Consider the following 20,897-nt stretch of genomic DNA (forward strand, 5'->3'; position numbering starts at 1 on the left):
ACTGACAGCTTTGTTTCTTAACCCGGGTAGCAGGAAAGTGGCTGCTATCTGTTGTCATCACTATTTATATCTTGCCTGTATGTTGAAACATTCCTTTGAATGTGTTTAACATTTTTTATTATTAAAATAAAGGAAAGGTTAAAAAAGATAGTGTCTCCACTTTATATTCAGAGGAAAAAAAATATTGCACCTAAAATGCTACTTACATTCATTCACTCAGTAAATATTACCAGGGTCTGGTCTAGGGGCTGGAATGCAAGCAAGCAACAAAACAGACAATTCTCAAAAAGCTTGTATTCTATTGAGGGAATAATGAGAAATACAATCAGTAGAGTATACAGTACGTCAGATGATGACACTTGTTACAAAAAAAACAAAGCAGCAAAGGAGAATATGAGCTGTGTGTACCGGAGAGGTGTTGCAATGTAAGAGGAAGGCTAATCATATGAAAAGATACATGCAGTGATCAATACAGCACTATTCACAATAGCCAAGACCTGGAATCAACCTAACGTCCATCAACACAGGGATGGGTAAAGAAGGTGTGGTACACGTATACAATGGGATATTACTATTATTCAGCCATAAAAAGAAATGAAAGAGTGCTATTTGCAGTAACATGGACGGACCTGGAGATTATCATACTAAGTGAAATCAGACAAGACAAATATAACTCACTATAACCCATGTGGAATCTATTTTTCAAAAAACAACACAAAAGATACATATTCACTTACAAAACAGAAATAAACTCACAGATTTTGAAAATAAACTTATAGTTACCAAAGGGGAAACATGGGAGGGAAGGATAAATTAGGAGCTCAGGATTAACATACACACCATACTATATATAGAATATCTAGGTAATCAACAAGGATCTACTGTATAGCACAGGAAACTCTACTCAATAATCTGTAATAACCTATGTGGGAAAACAATCTAAAAAAGAATGAGTATATGTCTATGTATAACTGAGTCATTTTCTGTACACCTGAAACTAACAACAAATTTAAAAAAAGAAACAAAAAAAATGAAGGCCAGAAGAGGTCTCACTAAGGTGACATTTGAATAAAGACCTAAAGGAGAAAGTAAAGAAAGTAAAGTAAAGAAAGGAGAGGAAAAAGAAGAGGAGAGTGAAAAAGTTGGTCTAAAACTCAACATTCAGAAAACTAAGGTCATGGCATCTGGTCCCATCACTTCATGTCGAATAGACGGGGAAATAATGGAAACAGCGAGAGACTTTATTTTCTTGGGCTCCAGAATCACTGCAGATGGTGACTGCAGCCATGAAATTAAAAGATGCTTGCTCCTTGGAAGACAAGCTATGACCAATCTAGATAGCATATTAAAAAGCAGAGACATTACTTTGCCAACAAAGATCCATCTAGTCAAAGCTATGGTTTTTCCAGTAGTCATGTATGCATGTGAGAGTTGAACTATAAAGAAAGCTGTGCGCTGAAGAATTGATGCTTTTGAACTGTGGTGTTGGAGAAGACTCTTGAGAGTCCCTTGCACTGCAATGAGATCCAACCAGTCCATCCAAAAGGAAATCAAGCCTGAATATTCATTGGAAGGACTGACACTGAAGCTGAAACTCCAATACTTTGGCCACCTGATGCGAAGCACCGACTCATTAGAAAAGACCCTGATGCTGGGAAAGACTGAAGGCAGGAGAAGAAGGGGATGACAGAGGATGAGACGGTTGCGATGGCATCACCGGCTGGATGGACATGAGTTTGAGCAAGCTCTGGGAATTGGTGATGGGACAGGGAAGCCTGGCATGCTGCAATCCACGGGGTCACAAAGAGTCGGACACGACTGAGTGAGTGAACTGAACTGAAGTGAAACTTGCTCAGTTGTGTCTGACTCTTTGTGACCCCGTGGACTAAGCAGTCCATGGTAGTCTCTAGGGCAGAATACTGGAGTGGGTAGCCTTTCCCTTCTCCAGGGGATTGTCCCAACCCAAGGTTTGAACCCAGGTCTCCCACATTGCAGGCGGTTTCTTTACTGGCTGAGCCATAAGGGAAGCCCAAGAATACGGGAGTCGGTAGCCTATCCTTTCTCCAGCAGATCTTCCTGACCCAGGAATTGAACTGGGGTCTCCTGTATTGCAGGTGGATTCTTTACCAACTGAGCTATCAGGAAGCCACGGGAAGTAAGAAGATGAACCGAATTTAAAATACTTAGAAGAAGATCCCAGACAGAGGAAATAGCAAGTACACAGGTCCTGTGGTGGGCAGGTGGATTGTTTTAGAAACACTAACCAAGCCAGTGCTACTGGAGTTGAGTGAGTCTGGTGGGAGATGAAGTCAAATAGGTAATGAGGGGTTAGATGGTATGAGAATTCAGATGTCATTAAAGACTCTAGCTACTTTTCTAAGTGAGATGAGAAGGCACTAGACGATCCTGAGCAGAAAACGACAATACCTAACTCAGATAATACACGGAAGACCTGTTAGAACGCTTCAGCAGCCACCTAGGTGAGGTGACGGTGGCCTGGACTAGAGTGGTGACAAGCAAGCAGTGAGAAGAGGGGGGCTTCTCAGTGTGAGGGTGGAGCCAACAGAAAGAGCAAGAGGTGGGGTGCGAGAGAAAGAGGACAAAGAGGGTGTTAAGATTTTGCCCTGAACAACTGAAGCTGACATATAGTTACGTGGCAAAGACTAAGAGAGGGGCAGGTGTGGAGGAAGGGAAGGGGGACATTAGGGGCTCAGTTTTGGACAAATTGGAGATGCTTTTCAAGTAAATATGAAATGAAATGTTCAATAGGTAACTGTAATTTTGAGACCACTACCACACTAATGGCAGAAAACAAAGAGGAACTAAAGAGCCTCTAGATGAAGGTGAAAGAGGAGAGTGAAAAAGCTGGCTTAAAACTCAACATTCAAAAAACTAACATCATGGCATCTGGTCCCCATCATTTCATGGCAAATAGATGGAGAAATAATGGAAATAGTGACAGACTTTATTTTCTTGTGCTCCAAAATCACTGGAATGGTGACTGCAGCCATGAAACTAAAAGACACTTGCTGCCTGAAGAAAGTGAAGTGAAAGTGAAGTCGCTCAGTTGTGTCCGACTGTTTGCGACCCCATAGACTGTAGCCTACCAGACTCCTCCGTCCATGGGATTTTCCAGGAAAGAGTACTGGAGTGGTTTGCCATTTCCTTCTCCAGAGGATCTTCCTGACCCAGGGATTGAACCCGGGTCTCCAGCACTGTAGGCAGACGCTTTACCGTCTGAGCCACCAGGGAAGCCTGAAGAAAAGCTATGACAAATCTACACAGCGTATTAAAAAACAGAGACATCGCTTTGCCGATAAAGTCTGTATAGTAATAGCTATGCCTTTTCTAGTAGTCATGTATGGATGTGAGAGATGGATCATAAAGAAGGCTGATGCTTTCCAACTGTGGTGCTGGAGAAGACTTGAGAGTCCTTTGGATAGCAAGGAGATAAAATCAGTCAATCTTAAAGGAAATCAACTTTGAATATTTATTGGAAGGACTGATGCTGAAGCTGAAGCTGCAATACTTTGGCTACCTGATGTGAAGAGCCGACTCAGTGGACTAAAGACCCTGATACTGGGAAAGATTGAGGGCAGGAGGAGAAGGTGGTGACAGAGAATGAGATGGTTGGATGGCATCACCAACTCAATGGACATGAGTTTGAGCAAGCTCTGAGAGACAGTGAAGGAGAGGGAAGCCTGGTGTGCTGCAGTCCACGGGGTCGTGAGGAGTCAGGCACGACTGGGCAACTGAACAAGAACAACAATTGTGAGACTGGAGAGAGTTCAGTACGGCAGTCTAGGCTAGAGACGTAAATTAAGAGTCAGTATACAACAATGTTCAGATGATATTCAAAGCCATATGGCTAGATAAAGCTCTTCAAGAGAGTGGAGAGACGGAAAAGACACCCAAGGAACAAGTCATGAAAAATGAATCCTGACCCTTATACTTTACAACATTACAGAATTCAGCTCAAAATGGAACACAGGCCTAAATGTAGGAGCTAAAAACTATAAACCTTCTAGAAGAAAACACAGGAAAAAATCTTAATCTTAGGTTTGGCAAAAATTTTAAAACAGCTCACACAAAGAATAAATTATAAAAAGAATACAATCAACTGGACCTCATCAAAATTAAAATGTTTTTCTCTTCAAAAGACACTGTTATGGGGCTTCCCTGGTGGCTCGGTGATGAAGAATCCACCTGCCAGTGTAGGAGACATGGGTGTGACCCCTGATCCGGGAGGACCCCACATGTCACGAGACACCTAAGCCTGTGTGCCACTACAGAGCCTGTGCCCCGGAACTGCAACTACTGAAGTCCGTGTGCCCTAGAGCCCATGCTCTTGCAACAAGAGAAGCCGATGCAATGAGAAGCCCTCCAACTGCAACCAGAGAGAAGCTCCCACTTGCTGCAACTAGAGACAAGCCCATGTAACAACGAAGACCCAGCACGGCAACCCCCCAAAAAAATTAATTAAAAGACACTGTTATAAAAAGGAATAGGCAAGCCATATATTGGACAATATTTGCAAAACCTATTAGACAAAGAACTGCTAGACATAAAATATATACAAAATATTCTTACAAATGAATAAGAAAATGACAAACAACCTAACCAAAAAATAGGGGGAAAGTCTGAACAGGCATTTCACCAAAAAACAAAGCAAAAAACAGATGGGAAATAAGTCCATGATAAGACAACCAATATCTTTAGGTATTAGGGAAATTCTGACTTAAACCAGTGAGGACGTGGAACAAACTGGCCTCTCATATATTATTGGTGGAAATGTCAAATGATACAACTGCCTCTTGAGAAACCTGTATGCAGGTCAGGAAGCAACAGTTAAAACTGGACATGGACTAACAGACTGGTTCCAAATAGGAAAAGGAGTACGTCAAGGCTGTATATTGTCACCCTGATTATTTAACTTCTATGCAGAGTACATCATGAGAAACGTTGGGCTGGAAGAAGCACAAGCTGGAATCAAGATTGCCAGGAGAAATATCAATAACTTCAGATACGCAGATGACACCACCCTTATGGCAGAAAGTGAAGAGGAACTAAAAAGCCTCTTGATGAAAGTGAAAGAGGAGAGTGAAAAAATTGGCTTAAAGCTCAACATTCAGAAAACTAAGATCATGGCATCTGGTCCCATCACTTCATGGGAAATAGATGGGGAAACAGTGGAAACAGTGTCAGACTTTATTTTTTTGGCTCCAAAATCACTGCAGATGGTGACTGTGGCCATGAAATTAAAAGACACTCACTCCCTGGGAGGAAAGTTATGACCAACCTAGATAGCATATTCAAAAGCAGAGACATTACTTTGCCAACAAAGGTCCATCTCGTCAAGGCTATGGTTTTTCCTGTGGTCATGTATGGATGTGAGAGTTGGACTGTGAAGAAGGCAGAGTGCCAAAGAATTGATGCTTTTGAACTGTGGTGTTGGAGAAGACTCCTGAGAGTCCCTTGGACTGCAAGGAGATCCAACCAGTCCATTCTAAAGGAGATCAGTCCTGGGTGTTCTTTGGAAGGAATGATGCTAAAGCTGAAACTCCAGTACTTTGGCCACCTCATGTGAAGAGTTGACTCATTGGAAAAGACTCTGATGCTGGGAGGGATTGGGGGCAGGAGGAGAAGGGGACGACAGAGGATGAGATGGCTGGATGGCATCACCGACTCGATGGACACGAGTTTGAATGAACTCCAGGAGTTGGTGATGGACAGGGAGGCCTGGCGTGCTGCAGTTCATGAGGTCGCAGAGTTGTACACGACTGAGTGACTGAACTGAATTGAATCTTAAAAAGTTAAACACGCACCTACTATTCCACAACTACGTACTGACCTAAGAGGGATGCATTGCTGTTGTCGTGTGTGTAGTCGCTCAGTCGTGTCTGACTCTTTGCAACCCCATGGACTGTAGCCCGCCAGTCTCCTCTGTCTATGGGATTTCCCAGACAAGAATACTAGAGTGGGTTGCCATTTCCTTCTCCAGGGGAAGTTCCAGACCCAGGGGTTGAACCCACATCTCCTGCTTGGCAGGCGGATTCTTTACCACTGAGTCACCTGGGAAGCCCAAAGATATGTATTTTGTGTGCATACCAATTTAAAAAATTTAAAAAAAAAACTGTGTGTAGCCCAACTGGGACTTTCCCAGGTAGCTCAGTGGTAAAGAATCTGCCTTCCAATGCAGGAGACACAGGAGACAGACATGGGTTCGATCCCTGTCTGGGTAGGAAAAATCCCCTGGAGGAGGAAATGGTTACCTACTTCAGTATTCTTGCCTGGAAAATTCCATGGACAGAGGAGCCTGGTGGCTGACCGCAGTCTGTGGGGTCACAAAGAGTGGGGCATGACTAAATGACAAGCACGCACACACGTACACCAACTAAATAAAAAAGCAAAGGAAAAAACAGGACAATAATGAAGCTTCATGACTCAATTATAGTATAAAAAATAAAGACTATAAGTCAATAGATTTAAAAATTGAAACTAAATTAGAACATTTCAAATAATCTTTCTAGTTTCTAATTCTCTCTAAAGCCACAATTATAGTCAAGACATTCACCTTTGCTTGTAGAGTCTAAAGTAATACACCTCAGAGAATTCAAGGAAAACTTCTGTCCCTAAAACATCATGATACAATCCTTACAAACTGCTATGTGACGAGTTTTGAATTTTTGCAAAAGCACACAAGTAAAATTTCCTTCACTAAAAATTCCACTTACCAGATTAGGAACAAAGCAAATCTACTACAAATAAATCATTTATTAATTTTCTATTTTCTCTCTCCATGAAGCAGATAATCCTTTTCTTTGCCCTTAGAGACTCTTGTTAACCGCAGAAGGAGGGTGATAAAGTTGAATGAGAATGACAGGTTTAAGGAAACTGGGCTTCATTCCCGTCTCTATCCCAAGTTTACCCTGTGAGCTCTCTTCACCTGAATAATGAAGAAACTGAGATTCAGGTAATTTTTATGGTTCCTTTCTACTGAAACTTTCTGATAAAGTTGCTTTCTAAATAGAAGTAAACATATATTTGGAAACTCACATGGCTTTGGAAAACCTTTCTGTTGAAAGGCTTTCTTTCAGTAGAAAAGCATTATTTCTATTTAAAGGACAGAAACTGGCACTTTGATTAGATAAGTATTAAATTCAGCTGAAAGTTTATGTACAAGTTTATGAACACTCTTCCCTATTTTAAGTTATTGTTTAAGGTTTTCACACTAGTAAACCTACTTGAGTCACAAAGTAATATTTCTATCTTGCTCTTCTAGTATTTCGCTTTTCTTGTTTTCCAATTTCAGATGACCCTTGGCTCCTGGAATTACAGAGAAACTAAAAGGCTTCTGTATTTTTAGTGTGAAATTCTAATTTTTAGAAATAGGGTCTAGCTAATTATTGTTTTTTGGGGCCACAAAAAATTCTGGGTTTGAATTTTAATTGTCAATGTTTTAGAATTGGAGAAGACAATAAAAGAGCACAGGATTTGATTCAAATACTAAACTGCAGAGAGCTCTTACAGCAATCTAGAAAGTTAGGAGAGAGTCAAAAAGAAAGTGTGAAGGGCATCAGCCAACTTTTAGTTAGCCCTATTGATGTCAACACAACGGTCCCCACCCTCTGACAGTCAACCAACCTAACAGACATCCTAACCGAGCCTCGAAACAGGGACATTAGCTGTATTTAAAATGGCTCCCCACCCCCCAGGAAACCTAATCCAGAAAGAAAAGAGGATGCTTTTTAGGACTGAATTCTAATTTTCACAAAACAATGAGACAATATCCATTTTCACAAAAACATTCTTTTGGTAACTGTGAGAAGGTTGATGTGTAAAAGCATTTCAAAGTATTCACACTTCAGAAAAGTTTCTGGTATAAAGAGAGGCTCTGGGGATTCACAACTTTTCAATTATAATTATGGGAATATAGTATAAAATTTCACTGTCACTTTAAACTCAGAAGCTGTTTTATACCAAAACAGGTAACTTATCTCACTTTTCTATTAGCACTGATTCTGTGTTATTCTAGTGCAAGTTTTGATTCTGGTACTAAGTCTTCAAATCAGATGCAAATTTAAATAAGCATAACAAGTTGACTCTTTAATCCAACCATTACTAACTCAAAAATAAAGGTAAATTAAACTAATAAATCAATTACCATAAGAATATACCTTCTAAATTAAATGAATTAAAAATAATATTTTGCTTTTACTACATCTTTTTCTTATAATTTTTTTTTCCTATTCTTCTTCTACTTATTTTTGACTAATTTTAATTTGCACTAGGATATGGACTCATATAATGTATTCAGTGAAGCTATGATAGCTACAAAGACTCTTCAGGATGTTTGGTTATTAAATAAATATAAACCATTACCAACAGAGGGAAAAATTAAGAACTATTAGAAAAGCAGCTGCAGTACAATTTTAAAGATAATTTTTGCAACCATGGTAATGATATTATGCTGTCGTCACTGTATATAAGCAATTTTAACAAGACTCAAAAACATTAAGTACCTGGTTTTTTCATCAGGTTCACTTTATAAAGGTCAGTCTGGGCAAGATTCTGGCTTCTCAATTAGAACTGACTTAAGAGACATGAAGAAAGTAAAATGAGGGGGAAAGATCAAACCCTACTTTTAGAAGAAGGGTCAAAAAGCCATAATGCTGAAGGAAATATTTTAGGGTCATTACACTTTTTCAGATTACTTCTGCAATTGTGCTATAAAATCATGAGAAGTTATGAGCATATAGTATCAAAGAAACAGCCAAGAATTTTTGGTAGACTATTCTTTATTATAGTAGGTGACACTAACTTTTGTGAAGCACTTTCTGTTCAACAGATAAATGTTACCCTTACACCTGCTCTTTGCAATATTCTATTCTCTCCATGTTATCATTAAAAAAAAAAAAAGACTCAGCAAGTTAAGTAATTCACCTAAGTTTTAGACATCCAGGAAGCAGATAGGATTTGGGGAACTTAGGAATGTCTATTCCAAGACTGGCTTCTTTCCCCTATTCTAACCTGCCTCTATTCATAAGGCAATAAGCATTTTAGAAAGCTTTTAAACAAAGTTCGAAATAAACAAAGAAAGGTTTAACAGATCAACTAAAGGAAGGGCAGTAATGTAGAAAATATACTTTAACCTTCTTTCTGTTTTGTCTCTGGTCCTCAAGCTGCACGCAAACAGCCTCAGGACAAGGAACTAATGCAGAGGCTGGAACAGCTAAAATTTACTTCTTTCTAAAGTTATGAAGAATAATGCAATATTAAATATTCATATAATAAAAAGCTTTCATATAATCTTTCTATAATTACAGAGCAGGAAAATAAAATCTATATTGATCTATTTATGTAAGTATCTCCTAACTTAAAGTGGTTATAAGGCTAAATAAAACACAACAGAAAACCAGATTTAAAACAGAAGACAGAAGCAACATTTTCTGCCTGTGGGATGACGAAAGATTTGACCAATTTTCAACACCTAACATCAGAAACAGGTACAGTAATTTAGAAACACACTAAATCATTGTGAAGTCAATCACAGGGAACTTTCATAAAGATCTGCCAAAGAGCAACCCTGACCAGACAAAAGGAAAACCACTATAGCAACATCTGGTGAATGACCTAAAATATACCATACGATACTGTAATTGTTAAAGGGCAAAACAAACTTCAATACTGACTGCTAAAACAGAGAGACAAGCTGGGGTTTTAAATAGAAATTAGGTAAGAGAAATTTAAGAGCAGAACTGATACATGATACCAAGTTCAGTTCAGTTCAGTCACTCAGTCGTGTCCGACTCTTTGCGACCCCATGAACCGCAGCACGCCAGGCCTCCCTGTCCAACACCAACTCCCAGAGTTCACCCAAACCCATGTCCATTGAGTTGGTGATGCCATCCAACCATCTCATCCTCTGTCATCCCCTTCTCCTCCTGCCCTCAATCTTTCCTAGCAGCAGGGTCTTTTCCAATGAGTCAGCTCTTTGCATCAGGTGGCCAAAGTACTGGAGTTTCAGCTTCAACATCAGTCCTTCCAATGAACACCCAGGACTGATCTCTCTTAGGATGGACTGGTTGGATCTCCTTGCAGTCCATGATAAGACTCTCAAGAGTCTTCTCCAACACCACAGTTCAAAAGCATCAATTCTTCAGCACTCAGCTTTCTTTATAGTCCAACTCTCACATCCATACATGACCACTGGAAAAACCATAGTCTTGACTAGACGGACCTTCGTTGGCAAAGTAATGTCTCTGCTTTTTACTGTGCTGTCTAGGCAGACTTGTCTAACTCAATGATACCAAGTGGATAACACTAAAAACTTTCTCCTGCCTACACAGCATGTATCAATAGAAGATAAATACCATTTACAAAGTTACTGACTATAAAATTTAAAGTATTACTTCATGGACATCAAACGATAAAAAAAGTACTTTATTTCTACCAAATGAACTTTTTCCCAAATCAAATTTAGATTACATACCTTCTTATCAGAGACATTGAGGTAATTTTTTTAAATGAGGTAATTTCTAGTTAAAATAAGTTATTAGCTTACAATTTTATTTGCAATTGTTAAGTTCTTCAAACTTATTTGGCTCTCCTTTATAGTAATTCTATAAAATAGGGTTTTATATTAAGTGTACAGTAATTTGGGGGCAGTAGCTTGGCTTAAACATGAAAGGAAAAGCTGGAACAAAATCAGTGTTTAGTAAGAAGTCTCCAACCACTAACATGTAAGGTATTAACTCCTTTCTTTTTTCCCAACTATTTAAAAATGTATAATGATGTGCTTTCTCTGTGCATCCTTGATCTTTTTCCAGTAAGTGAGAAACCAGAAAAGTAACAGCAGGAAAATATACCTGTCTTCGCCTTTTATTAGGTTTGCAAAGTGTAATTTTATTTGTAATAGCTTTGGAAATGGCTTGTCATAAAAGCAACTACCAGCTGAAAAAGAAAAGCACTATCAGAAATATGGGTGTGGGCCTTGGGAAGGGAGGGAGAAGGAAAGACAAATATGGAGGTTTAAGAACAGATTTCATTTTTCTGACTCACTGGGATGGATTTCAACAAATCATTGACAATTACGTTAAAAAAAAAAAGCATCCTATGAGGTAAAAAGTGGCTTCCCTCGTGGCTCCTGCTTGCAATACAGGAGACCTGGGTTTCATCCCTGGGTCAGGAAGATCCCCTGGAGAAAGAAATGGCAACCCACTCCAGTATTCTTGCCCAGAGAATCCCATGGACTGGGCAGCCTGGAGGGTTACAGTCCACGGGGTTGCAGAGTCGGACATGACTGAGTGGAGCCCAATGCCATGAGGTAAAAAAGGGCAGTCCTGTTTTGAAAAGAAGATAACCGATGAAATGCAATCTGTAAACTCCAGTAACAGATTCACACAAGTTTTCTCCCCTTTAGCAAAAATGCCTAAGCTAGCTAACTCCCAGTCCTCACCCTTCCTCCAAAGGTTCCAGGTTTAGATGTGACCAACACAGCTTCTGTTTCCCAAGGTTATCTCCAATCTTTTCCCTCTGCTGTTTTTTTTTTTTTTTTTTAAGGCAAGGAATACCACTTTAATTGGAAAGCTGGCTGGCCAAGAAGATGATAGACTTGCTCTACATGCAGATTACTCAAAGATCCATGTCCATCAGTTCACTTACTATAGGACGGGAATGCCCTAACTGTGTACCCGTGGCACTCACGTCTAGGAGAAGAAACAGACTAAGAGGCATTCACAGCACAGTAAGGTTGGTGCTTTGATGGAGAAAGCCCTGGATGCTATGATAATACACAGAAGAAAGAAACTTTCCAGCTGCTCGAGGACACATTTTATAGCATCAGTCTTTCCGGTTAGCATATGAACTCCTACTTAAAATTAATTCAGGGCCATGGGCGTGGCTAAGGCACTGGGTATTCCCTTCATTAAATAGGGGGCCCTGTTCCCTCTGGCCTTTTCGACACTGGGAACTTACAGATGAACTGATGGTCCATTCAAACTCATCTTTACAGTCACAAGATAGTTTTCCTTCATAGTGTGGTTCTGTATTTTATCTTGGAAAGCTAACTTTTTCCCTCTTAAACAGCTTGCAAAATTCTCATCCCAGGCACCTAACAACTGTTTAAACTTAGAAAATCTTTACCAAAATTTGTTATAATAAAACCATTAGATTTCTTAAAAAAAAAAAAATCCATAAGCAGCAATACTATGTTTTGCTTTAGGAAGATAACAGAAAATATAACGAAAGTTTACAAATCATTGAAACAAAGGATCTAGGATTTCTTGAAGACTTTGTTTGGCCTGTTTCTGCCAGTGTCATGTTCCTCACTCTGTGATCTGGCTCAAGCCACACCGCCGCTTCCAGCCCTCACTGAGGTTTTCTTTGTCAAATTCCAGGTTTCTTCTTCCTCATGCTTCACTCACCATTTTGTATAGAACAGAAATGTTTTCCATGAGACTGTAAGCTGCTTGTTAGCAGAGAGTTTGTCATAACAGAATTATACAATATTTCTTTAGATTTAGTCATTATAATAGCCCAAAGCAAGCACCTTAAAAATGTATTGAATAATTTTTAAAAGGGATCTTTCGAAAATTTAAAGAAATATGAAACCAGAATGTTACAAGATTTAAGAGGAATAAAGAAAAAAATCTAGTTATAAAGTGATTATTTCAAATCTAAGAAAGTAAAGTGTAGATGAGTCATGGAAGAAATATATATATGGTCAACAGAAAAGGACCGAGTCATTACTGAGAGGACTTCAAGGAAAGGTCAAAAAGAACAATGCAAAGTCAAGTTCTTAAACACTGCTGGTATAGTCTGAGATTTTACTCAGAGATACTAATTAAAGGGTTTATTTTTAAGTAAATCTCAAGACAGTAACTAAGAACCAAAAAAAAAAAAAGTGCAGTAATGCTACCGTAACTAAAATGAATGCAGATAGCAGTGGTCTCTTCAAATCTCACACTGGCTGCAGACTTAAAACTCACCTTTATCACAAACTGACAAATGGACAAACTGACGTGGGTGATAATCAAGGCTGGCAAAGTAAGTGAAACGTGGATCTGAGGCGGACACAAGTACAACCATTTAACAGAACAGAGACAATGCAGCAGTAACGGTCAAGAATTAAATTTTAATAAGTGAATCCTATACACTCAAAGTAGAAGCATTGAACAATCCCCTCCCCTCTAAGATAAACAACAGGAACATGAACTTCTGACCAGAGGCGGTCAAGAAAACACAAGTACTTTAAACATAAGACACACACACACACACACATACACACACGAAGTCAAATATATAAAAACAGCAATTCATGAGCTATCCCTTTGGAAGGCTTTTAAATCTAGTGTACAAAATATCTTTCCTTCACCCTGCCTGCTGGATACTAGCACAGCTGACGGGGAGACTGCATGAACTGGTTGGCTGGGTGTGCTCACTCCCTCATTCACCAGCTGAGGACTGCAAATCACCAAGACAGATAACTGGATGCTGTCAATTTCAAAATCAGCCAACAGGTATGGCTTGGATGCTGTTAAGTTCAAAATCAACCTACAACTCTCAATTCTTTTTAGTTGCATGATTGATACAAGGATAGTTAACTTCCATCTCTGTTATAAAAGGGGAAAGGAGGCAACGCAAATCACAGGCAAATTTTTCCTGTTTCATGTGTGTTTAAGAAGTTTTAAAGAGACCTGGAAGTCAAACCATTAAACGCAGCAAACATGGCAGTATGCAAAACAATATTTTCTGATGTATATGGAAGGCACTAACATATCATTTCTAACCTCACACTTAAGATGAAACTGTCTTTCTATTCTTTCCAACACGGAATCAATCATTTGATTTTAACGTTTTCTTTTTTTTATCTGTAAGGGGAATAGAGTAGTTGGAGACAGGACTGAAAATCTTGATATATACTTATATCCTTTCAATTTTGGTCCTATCTATTTAAAGGATGATTTTGATTTAAAAGAAAAGAAAATATGTATAGATAGAAAATGTTTGTTTTTAAATAGGATACCTTCTGTTTTCAAAAAGACTTAACCAGATTTCTATTTTTTAAACATAATTTTATTACCTATGACCTATAATTTTGCAAAATTATACATACACTGCTGTGCACCTTGGTCTTTTCATTTATTATTAATAATATGCTCTGAGGATCCTTCTATTAATTACATCCCTAGTCTTTTTTTTTTTAATGGCTGAAAAGTATTCCATTGTATAAATGAGCCATAGTTTATTCAACTTGTTCCTTTCTGCTGAACTGTTCAGTTGTTCCTCATCTTTTGATATTACCAGTGATACTGTGATGAATAACCTTGCATGTAGGTCATCTCACCCTTGTGTTGGCCAGATCTATCTGTCCAGCTTTATCCAGAGCTACTCTCCCTGATTCTCCGCATGCTCTGGACTCACTGACCTTTGACTGGCTTTTGCATATTCTATTCCTTTCCCTTACAGCTCAGAGGTAAAAAATGCATCTGCAATGCAGGAGACACAGGAGATGCGGGTTCGATCCCAATCTAGTCTGGGAAGATCCCTTGGAGGAGGGGGATCTTCAACCCACTCCAGTCTTCTTACCTGGAGAATTCCAGGGACAGCGGAGCCTGGCCACGACTGAGCACGCACCCATCATTCCTTTCCCTATACACCTCTGGTTGCCTCCTCTCCACCCCTTTGGGTCTCAGCTCCAGCGTCACTTCCTCTCTCATGTCAAGACATGTTCCCTTTGTATGCTCATAAGACCCCTCTATTTTCCCTTCACAGCACCAATCACAGCTTGTATTTCTGTAATTAGCTGGTTAATATCTATTTCTCTTACTTGACTCTATGACAGCAAGACTTTAACTCAGTGACTGAAACAAGTATTGAATATTTGCTGAATAAAGGAATAAAAAGTCAAAGGTGCTAATTATATATCAATCTATTCTTCATATTTTATTACATGTATTTATGTTCTACCATTTAAGTATCTCTTGAAATCTTCAGCTCACTCCACTTCCATTAACACTACCCCAATCCTTGCTCCCATCATCCTGTTTAAACTCCTATATTCACTCTTACGTTCTACTACAGCCTCTGAACCATTTTAAGACTTGTCATTTGCCAAGAATTCCTGCAATGGATTCCCACCAACACTCAAATAAGCTCTTCCCTAATGTGGCCTATAAGGCCGGCATGGTTTGGCCCGTTTACCTCCCACTGTTCCAATTACCTGGAATACCCTTTGCTTCTCACTTTACCTGGTGAATTTTCAACATCACATTCTAATAGAAGCCTGACCACTCACTGGTCACAGCCACAATTTATATATACGTACATACATGCATTTTGGTGTGATTTGATCAGTGTTGCTTCTTTCATTGCTATTCAGTTGCTAAGTCGTGTCTGACTCTGGGACCCCATGAACTGCAGCACGCCAGGCTTCCCTGTTTCTTTTACTAGGCTATAAACTCTGGGGGTAGAATTTTTTTCACTTTTGCTCACTGGGTCCAGAACAATGTCCAGAACACCTCCTGGTACACAGTATATAATACATGATAAATGTTTGCTAAGTAAATAAAAAACAGTAACAACATGAAATTACACGACTGAACCCACTCAGGAATTACGCTCGGAAATAAAGCTGCAGGAGGAGTAAGGGGCTGTCTCACAGGATCCAAATGGAGGGAACCACACTTGGCAGTGTTGCGGCTGCTTACTATATTCTACCTTTCAATCCATAAGGGCTTATGTTTTATTTAGAACCAGGTTCTTTTACCCATAGAATATAATAACTTCACATGATTTACGAGCAAATACCAAGAATACTGTTTATACCTATAGTTACAGAAATAAAGATGACAGTAAATCACTGACATGCATCTTTTAAAAATATTGAGTAAAAAAATGAGAGTTCTTTTGAGAATGGGGAAAAAGAATTCAAGAATGTATCTGCTTGTACATATTAAGTAACGATTCACATGCTTCTTAAAATCTGGCAACAGATATCCATTTTTTAAACTCAGAGGCTCATATCGTCTCAAAGAGAAGAATATGTTTGCTCTCCTAGCCTTTTCCAGCATTTACAGCACATTTTTATAAAAATGTAGTAGGCTTTGAGTATTTCCTGTAACAGAACATATTTGTATATAGTCACTGGGTCACCAAAATTACATACATAGCTGTCTTGCATTATCTGTGTTTACTTCGTTTTGTGTTTTTTTTAAATTGAAGTAAAGTCGATTTACAGTGTGTCTTGTTTTTATTCTCTGTGTATTCCGCTCTTCCTCTGTCTCATCACTTTTGTTTACTGGACTTGTCTCTGATAAGTTAAATTCATAATAACACACATACGAAATAAATCTGTAATATATCAGAAAAGAAATCCTAACATACAGGATTATCACTGTATTGTAATTCTATATGAAACATGATGTGAGTGAAGTTCTTTTCATCAATCTAGTGTTAAGAATGACTATAATTTTTAAGAAATTTTTCCTAGGATAGATTCCCAAGTCTGGCTCACCTTTTTTCTCCCAGCCTCCCAACCCCCAACTCCCTTGTCATCCTTTGAGTTACTGACTATAATAACAGAAAAAACTGTGCAATTAATGGTTATAGCTAATTAACTGACATTACCTTAAAGTAAGAATATATTCCATCCTTCTTAAAGTAAGACTATAACAAAATTAATGGGATTCTTAGTCTTTACTTATACCCTAAACTATTGTTGACTCTCTGATACATTCAGGGTCCTCCCCACAATATTATTAGTGGACCTGAAAAGATATTTACTTGTACTCTTAAATTACAATTATCTTAGGGGAAATGTTCATCATCTTAAATTACTTTTTTCACATTCTACATGGTTCTAAGCCATAAAACGTTTTGAAAGAAAGTAAACATGGGCTGCTCACATTGATGTGCTTATTTTCCTCTACTTTTTGCTTTCTCTCCGTGAAAGCGGCACATCTTGCGGACAACAGAAGCGTTTCTGAGAGAGCGTGCTATGCCTCACTCACTCAAAGAGCCAGGTAAGCATCTACTCTGCCCTAGTTGACTCTTACTCACCTCCATCTCCTCCCTTCCCTGTAGCATGCCTCAAATTTTGGGAAGAAATGCAAACACGTATTTGCTAAATGACTACTATACATTTAACACCACTGCTAGGCATCATGAAGCTGTAAAAGAAGGCAGGGTACCTATTCCAACAAAGTGTACAAAGCACCAGAAATGACTATTTTCTTTATCTTGACTATATTTTTTAGTCTATGTTTTGTTTTGAACCTTGAGAGGAACAATAAAAGGTAAACTGTCTTAAGTCAGAAAATAGCTCAAGTTACTTTATTTAAAAGTCTAGGAAAAAAGAAATATTGATGAAAACAGAAACACTATAAGAGCCTAATTAGCTGTGCTCTTATTGTTATGCAACTCAATCTTGTTTAGTAAATAAGAAAGAGAATTCAGAGGTTTGTTTAGGTTAAAGGTAAACACAATATATGGGGGGGACGGATAGGGTAAGGGGTGGACAGAGTATAGACTGTAAACAGTAGAAGAACTCAGGTTTTCCCATTAAGGGTGAATGACAAGCATGGACACATGTACACAACTCTGAGCATTAATGCATGCACATACATACCCAGGTAAGGACACACAGGTATTTTTAATACATACCTATTCCTTTTGTTTTGCCAGAGAGAAAAAAGGCTAGACTAAGTACACATAAAAACCTCAATTTTCTAATAGCAAAGAATCTACCTCCCAATCACTCTCAATTTTTTTCCTTAAGTTCTGAAAACAAAATAAACAAAAATATTCTCACAATGTTTGGCCACTAAAACTTATTACAATAGTCACAGGATGATCTTTAGTCCTTTACTCAATGTCTATTTGCTTTCAGTTTTGCACTCTTCTAGCTGTTTGATTATCTGGCCTCACATTTTATAAGAGGAGTGTCACTATGGGAGGATACTCCAAAAGCCAGGATAACCAAAAGGCCCTCCCTCTCCCCACAATGTCCCAGCAAAAGGAGGTGCACCAACAGCTTTAGAAAAAAACAATAGCCTTTAGGACATCCTCAAGTTACAAATTAGCACTCACGGATGTTTCAGATGACTTATGTTAAAAAAAAATTCAACATACGATATTTAAAAAATAGAAAGCTCATGTTTTGTTCACACTCAAGCACTGAGCAGATTACGTGACAATTGCATATAAAAGAAATACTAAGGAACAAACTCAGCTGCAGTTCACAACAGAAGAACCCCCGACATGAGGCACTGCAGACTGCTGAGAGAGCAAGCAGGGCTGGCGGGCAGTTCCGAGGCCTGCTTTATCCTCCCGTTAGAGCTACTAAAGGAAAAAGGGGAGACGCTGCTCCAGCAAAAGCAAGAAAACAAAAAAATTCTTCTTATGAGCTGAAGTCTTCAGCCAAATCATAGCTGTCTACTGCTTGAAATAACTGAGACCAGGAACATTATCTCTTTACAGTTTTAAAGAATTAAACACAAAAGATAAAAATGTTAAGAGTTTCTTTACATATTTTATTTTAGACAAAGCTGACTGAGTTGAAACTGAAGCTTGATGACAACTGTGGAAAACCCCAGAGTTATTTCTAGGCTCTCTATGAATATAAATAAAATCCTTGAGAATAAATGCAACTTTTTTTTTTTTTTAGTTTATACTAAGAAAGGTCTAAAGAAGAGAAGGTGAGACAATGACAATACTATTCTCAAAGAAATGACTTCTAAACTTTAGTCTCCAGAACTCTGACCCTGTTCATTCAAATTGCAAACCCACACCATAAACTTCCTACCAATTGTTTCCATGTGAGTATCTTGTCGTCATTTCAAACTAAACACTGAGTTAAGTAGAACAAGTTCCCAACCTTCATCCCTCATAACCTTCAGGCCAAACTAGCTTCCTCTGTCAATTTCCTGTCATGCAGCCTCGAAACCACGGCTCTTTCCTTTCTCTGCTAATGGAGTGATCCTAGTCCAGGCTTTTTACAAGGGTGCCTGAAGAGTATTTTTAAGTCACAATTTTCTATTATTCCCAACTTTCCTCACTGCTCAGTGTGTCTGCTGAGTCTGAAGACTGTTTTGATGAATGAGTGAGAGAATAAATGTAAAATGCCTAGTAAATAACAAGTGTGCCTTCCCTGGTTCATGTCTAAATCTGGAGATCTACTGCCAAGTTTCAAAAAGAGCTATACAGTAAGACAGTTAGAGTTACATGGCCATTATTTATCCTTGTATAATTTGCTGGTAAGAACCATATAAGCATGGGTGGTTTAGGGACATTAATTGTTTCAAAATAAGCTTATCTCCCTTTTTATAAAGGCAACATACATAAGCTTTCATAGAAAATGTTTAAAATACAGAAAAATACAAAATACAAAAAATAGCCATAATGTCACTATTCAGAGAATAGCACACAACAAATACCATTAGCTTCCAAGAAAACACAATTACCATTTTAAACATTCCCTAAAATCATTTCCTCTACTAGCAGAGGTCCTGGACCCTCAAATTGGATGAATTCCTTTTTTTCCATTCAAATCAGCTTCAGGTAGGACCCATAAAATGCTAGCACACTTTATGCAGCACTACACCGTACAGTGCTGATTCTAAAATATATGTCTATATCTAAGTACTGACATATTCTTATCCTTCAAAACATTAAACCAAATGACCACAGTGAGTGCCACAGCATGTGCTCAGCTAATGAAACTAAAAGGCTCACTCTGCTCTTGTCTGAGTAGTGCTGAGCAACCTGTCTGATGACTCTGCTGAGATCTCCTTTACTGACAACATAATGGTTTCAGTGTAATGGGAAATCAGTACTTTTCATGCACTGTGGCTAAAAGAAAAAAAAAGGTAAGAGCAGTCCTGGTCTCAAGGAAATCTATGCAGCTTTTATAGCAGCCAGAGGAGTTTCTAAGGAAATATTAAAGAAGACAAGAAGATATCAAGAGACAGAACTGAAAGATACTAAGGTACCCGGGAGAAAGCAGAGCTGGTGTTCTATTATGACTTCAGAGGGTGTGCAAAGCACAGGAAAGGGACCACCAATGTGCAGCGTGAGACCCTATCTCCACAGGACGCCACACCTCTTCTGGGCAGAGCTCCCAACTGGGAGGAGAACTGCAATCCTTCTCCCGATCCCAGTGTGCATGTCATGTTAAACACCAGAAACTACTCTCTACTTACACCGGAGCCGCTAGCCTGTTATCCCATGACCCTACCTCCAACAAAAGCTACAGTAGGTCCGTATCACCTCTCACTGCTCTAGGTTTTGAATGTGTTCATGTTACATGAAAATAAGCTGGAAAATTGATTTCTTAGCTTGCTTCTTTTAGGTTATGCTAACTGCAGCCCTAATCAGAACCTTTCAGTTATTCCTCATTTATTAGGTACTGAGAAGAATGCTGTTCCCTTCCTGAAATCTCTACCTACCATTAATAAAAAGTTTTCAAAATATTCAGAACCGAATATACCATTATGTAACTTTTTAAAGCACTTGATACCAACACCAGTCTGAAGATCAACATCAAGTATTTTTTGCCAATTGTTACATGTGAAAGACTCGAACAGCACAGCTGATGACTTTAATGACAGAAAAGTGAAGGTAAATATACTTTATGTACTTATAAACATGAAAACACTGTTTATAAATGGAATTTCATTTCTAACAACTCCCAAGTTGACCCTTAAACAATATGGGTTTGAACTGTGTGGGTCCACATACATGTGAGGTTTCTTCAACAGTAAATACTACAGCACTGGATGGTGGGCTGAGTCTGCAAATGTGGGGCTGCAGACACAAGGGAGCCCTGGGCTCAAGGAACCAAGTGTGCCTTACACGTGGACTTCCAACTGCACTGGAGGGCCAGTGCCCCCAATCCC

At 38.8% G+C, this 20,897-nt stretch overlaps 1 protein-coding gene across 11 annotated transcripts in view; it reads right to left on the reverse strand.

The window, feature by feature from the left end:
* ARFIP1 (ADP ribosylation factor interacting protein 1) overlaps positions 1-20,897 on the reverse strand; it is a 157,547-nt gene that overhangs the window by 9,493 nt on the left and 127,157 nt on the right.

This window comes from Bos taurus, chromosome 17, assembly GCF_002263795.3.
Source record: "Bos taurus isolate L1 Dominette 01449 registration number 42190680 breed Hereford chromosome 17, ARS-UCD2.0, whole genome shotgun sequence".
In the NCBI taxonomy this organism is placed as follows: Eukaryota; Metazoa; Chordata; class Mammalia; order Artiodactyla; family Bovidae; genus Bos; species Bos taurus.